Here is a 5,226-nt window from a genome sequence, read left to right as displayed (position 1 = left end):
CGTGTTCTAGTGCTTCGCCAAGCTTTGTTTCTAAAGATTTTCTTGGCTCAGAAGTGGATCGTGTTCTGGATAAAGTTGTTGAAGACTTAATTAGTGAAGCTGCAACAATTGTAGCTTCCGAAAGTGACTGATTGTGACTTTTGTTGTAAACTTGTTTCCTAGTGTTTGTATTATGTGATAGATGATTCTATTTTATAATAGACTTGTTTTTTTGTTAATGTATGAAGTTTTTTGCGAAGGCAATGTGTAGACCTCGCTTAGAAATTATAATTTACCTTAGTGAATTTGAAAAACGTCGTCCCCTCACTTTTTTCGAAGGCAACACGTAGACTTCGCTTAGAAGTCATAATTCACCTTAGTGAATTTGAAAAACGCCGTCCCCTCACTTTTTTGTGAAGGCAACACGTAGACTTCGCTTAGAAGTTATAATCCACGTTAGTGAATTTGAAAAATGGTGTCCCCTCACTTTTTACGAAGGCCATGCGTAGACTTCGCTTTAGAAGTCATAATTTACCTTAGTGAATTTGAAAAGAACGTCGTCCCCTTAGTTTTTTTAGAATGCAATGCATAGACTTCGCTTAGAAGTCACAATTCACCTTAGTGAATTTGAAAAACGTTGTCCCCTCACTTTTTTGTGAAGGCAATGCGTAGACTTCACTTTAGAAGTCATAATTCACCTTAGTGAATTTGAAAAAAACACCGTCCCCTCACTTTTTTGCGAAGGCAACTCGTAGACTTCGCTTTAGAAGTCATCATTCACTTTAGTGAATTTGAAAAAATGTCGTCCCCTCACTTTTTTGCGAAGGCAACGCGTATACTTCACTTTAGAAGTCATAATTCACCTTAGTGAATTTGAAAAAACATCGTCCCCTCACTTTTTTGCGAAGGCAACGCATAGACTTCATTTTAGAAGTCATAATTCACCTTAGTAAATTCGAAATACTGAAGAGTAAATGAAGTGTTATGTTTTTAGATAGGTTAGCATCATTTTTGGCTTGTTCAAGAAATGATGCTACCTTTTTTAGTTTTACTTTAGCTGATATTTGAATATTTTTTTGTATACTCTTTGGCTTTTGTTTGTTTTGCTGTACTCGAGACTTTTTTAGGGGAATAGTTTCTCATTTATATTTGATGAGAATTTACAATAGAGACTGCCTTGTTAAAAACCACTCACCCTGTGAAGGGCTTCCCCTGAGTGGAAAAAGAGTGCAGCTCGTTTACATTTGTATTGAAACTTTGGAATGTAAAAACTAGTCTACTTCTATCATAGAACTTGTAAAAAAATTAGAGTCTAAGGGTAGTATCTCCGTAGAGCCTCAATGTTCCTGGTGTGGTCAATTTCTTCTCCATTCATGTTTGCCAAGTGAAATGCTCCCAATTTGTTTGTTCTTGTGATAAGATATGGCACTTCCCATTTATGTTAAAACTTTCCAACTGTGTCTTCATTTCTCTTTCTTTTCAGAACGAAGTCGCCTGGGGATAATTGTCTTGGTCTTACTTTCTTGTTGTACCAATTCTTTGTTTCTTTCTAGTACTTCTTGAGGTTCTGGATTGCTTTATTCTTTCTTCTTCAAGCAAATCCTTGCTTGTTACTTGCCCTTCTTCAATTATTTGGACATTTGTACTTGGGCCTTGAAATTTTATTTCTTCGAGGATCATTGCTTCTTCTCCGTACAACAACTTGAATGGTGTAAAGTTTGTTGATCTTGATACTGTTGTATTGTGTGCCCAAACAACTTTCGGTAATTCATCAACCCATTTTCCCTTAGGAAGCCCCACTAGGCATTTTGAAATTCTAGTGCATATGATTCCATTTGCTCTTTCAACTGCCCCATTTGACTGTGGGTGTCTAACCGAGGCAAAGCATAGTTGGATTCCCATGTTTTGGCAATAATATCTAAAATCTTGACTGTCAAATTGAGTCCCATTGTCTACTGTAATGTGTCTTGGAACTCCAAAATGGCAAAAAAGTGAGGGGGCCACAACTGCATATTGGAAAGTTCCTTTAACTAGGGGTAATTTGCCTATTATGTCAATTCCCATCTTGCAAGTGGCTAAGTTGGTTCTATTATTGTAAGTTTGTTGCTGGGGCTCTTATTTTGCGGGCAGACATTTGACAATTATGACAAGATTTAACTATTTCTTTGATGTCACTTTGTGCTGAAGGCCAATAAAATCCTTATCGGAATGCTTTCCCTGCCATGGTTCTTGCCCCTAGATGTGTGCCACAAATCTCCTCATGTATTTCTGATAGCAATTCTTTTCCTTCTTCTATTGATATGCATTTGAGAAGTGGTTCACAAATTCCTTACTTGTACAATTGATTGTTGATGATTTTGTAATTTCTTGTTCTATGTTTCATTCTGATTTCGTTAACTTCATCTTTTGGTTCATAATGCCGTCGAAGGTATGCCATGATTGATGCTCTCCAATCTTCGCTTTGTATTATATGGACTTCTCTTGGGACTTCTTGCTTTGCCTTGATAGATGCATGAGTTAGTATTTGGAAGAAAACATCTTGAGGCAAACTTATATTTTGAGCTACAACTTTTGCTATTTCGTCAGCATCTGAGTTATATGTTCTTGAGATATTTTTGACTGTGAAGCCTTCAAAGTATTTTTCTTGTTCTCTTAAAAATTGCAAGTATTTTGCTAGCTCTGGATATCTTGCCTTGTAATCTTTTTTAATGTGTCCAGCCACAACTTGTGAATCTATTTTGATTATTAGTCTTTAGATCCCCATTGCTCTTGCTTTTCGGAGTCTAAGTAAAATAACTTCATATTCAGCAATATTGTTGCTACATTGAAATTTGAGTCTTGTAGTGTATCTCATTTTGACCTCTGAAGGTGATGTGATTATTGCTGCTATACCAGCCCCTGCAAAGCCCCATGCTCCATCGCAATATATTATCCAGTTTGGTTGCCTTTTGTCTTCGCTTTGATTTTATGATGGAGTCCAATCTGCCACGAAGTCTGCTAAGGCTTAAGATTTTATTGATGTTCTTTTTTCGAATTCGATATAATGTTGAGATAGTTCTGCTGCCCATTTTCCCAATCTTCCAGATGATCTGCAACTTTGCAAAACTTCTTTCAGAGGATAATTTGTTGGTATTCTGATTTTGTGAGCTTGGAAATAAGGCTTTAACTTCCTTGCTGCAGTTAAAACTGCATAAGCTAGTTTCTCGATCTCCGAGTAATAGATTTTTGGGCCAAATAGAACTTCTGAAACAAAGTAGACTGGGACTTGTCTTTTTGTATGTTCATTTTCCTGTTCTTCAACTAAGACTACACTCATTGCACTTTCTGTTGCTGAGACATATACGAGCAATTCAGCCCTGGGGTTGGTGTAGTTAGAGTATTTGGCTTTGACAAGTAACTTTTTATTTCTTCGAATGCATGTTATTGCGAAGGTCCCCATGCGAAGTCTCTTTTTGTTCCCATGAGTGCTTGAAATATCGGCAGACTTCGCTCTGCTGATTTAAAAAAACCTGTTTAAGGCGGCAAGTCTTCCTGTCCATTTTTGGATGTCCTTTATATTTTTAGGAACTTTTATGTTTAAGATTTCCTAGACTTTGTCTGGGTTTGGATTGATTCTTTTTGTTGATACAATGCAGCCTAGAATTTTGCCTTTTTGGACTCCGAAGGTGCACTTTTTAGGATTCAACTTTAAATTTGCTTCCCTGAGATTTGTAAATGTTTCTTAGAGGTCTTTGATGTGATCTCCTCATTTCTTGCTTTGGACTACTATGTCATCAACATAGGTGAGTAGATTTTTGCTAATTTGTTCGCGTAGCATGTTGAAGTCATTCTAACAAATGTTGTGTTAGCATTGCGAAGCCCCTCTGCCATTCTTTCAAAACAGTTGGTCCTAAATGGGGTGATACAACTTGTGAATTCTTCATCTTCTTTTCTCATCCAAATTTGATGATAACCAGAAAAACAATCCAAGAAACTTAGCATTTCACTTTCGGCTGCTTGATCGACTAGTGTGTCAATTCTTGGTAGTGAGAAATTATCTTTTGGGCATGCTTTATTGAGATCTGTGAAATCGATGCACATTCACCATTTTCCATTCTTCTTCCTGACCATGACAGTGTTTGCGAGCCAACTTGTGAATTGAACTTCTCTTATAACTTTTGCATCAAGCAATCTTTGAACTTCAGCTTTGGCAGCCTAAACTCTGTCTTCTACTAGTTTTTCAACTTTTGCTTTTTTGGTCTGACTTTTGGATCAATGTCTAGTTTGTGCTCAATTATATCTATGTTGACTCCTAAGTCTTTAGATGATCAAGCAAATATATCTTTGTGGCTTCAAAGAAATTCTACAAGTTTATCCTTTTCTTCTTGAGAAAGTCCAGTACCAATGATGACTTATTTGTCTGGGACTAATGGATCAAGAGGTACTCTTTTTGTTTCTTCACAAGCTTGAGCTTTAGTTTGAGGCTTCACATTTTTTGTTTCTTCTTTTTCTTCATCAACGATTGCGTGAACATTATTTTGTCCTAGAGTGTACTCTTTTTCAATGTTTCTTGCCTCAGTTTGGTCTCCATGTACTGTGACTACTCCATTTATTGCTGACATTTTCATACATAAGTATGAGTAGCTTATGACTGCTTCGAATGCATTTAAAGTTCCTCTTCCAAAGAGTGCATTGTATGGATAGTACATGTCAACCACATCAAATGATATTTGCTTTGTTCTTCCATTGCTTACTGTTCCAAAAGAAACTAGCAAAATTATTCTTCCAATTGAGTGGATCTTTTTCCCTCCAAAGCCATAAAGTGGATGCTTAGCTCTTCCTAGTATTTTACGATCGATTTTCATGGCGTCAATTGTTGATGTGAATATAATGTCAGCGGAGCTACCTCCATCAACCAATATTTTTGAGACTGTCCATCCATCAATGTTTGCTTCGATTACCATAGCATCCATATGTGGGTAATCTTTTGGCTGAAGGTCTTCTTCTAAAAATGTGATTGGTAGATGGGACCATCTTGTTTTCTTATATGGGCCTTCCATTGAAATTGAATTTACTCTTCGCAAGTATTTTCTTCTTTGACTGTTATTTTCATAATCCATGCTATTTCCACCCGTGATTGTCAATATTCTTCCTCTACATGGGATGATTACATTATTGTTTACCGCTGAAACTGATGGGGAGTTGTTCTCTTGCTTAGCCTGGCTGTTTTGTGGGTTGTTGTTTGCAACTGAAGCTTTGGGTTGTGCT

Source organism: Miscanthus floridulus, chromosome 8 (genome assembly GCF_019320115.1).
Source record: "Miscanthus floridulus cultivar M001 chromosome 8, ASM1932011v1, whole genome shotgun sequence".
In the NCBI taxonomy this organism is placed as follows: Eukaryota; Viridiplantae; Streptophyta; class Magnoliopsida; order Poales; family Poaceae; genus Miscanthus; species Miscanthus floridulus.
Note: the sequence above shows the minus strand (reverse complement) of the source record.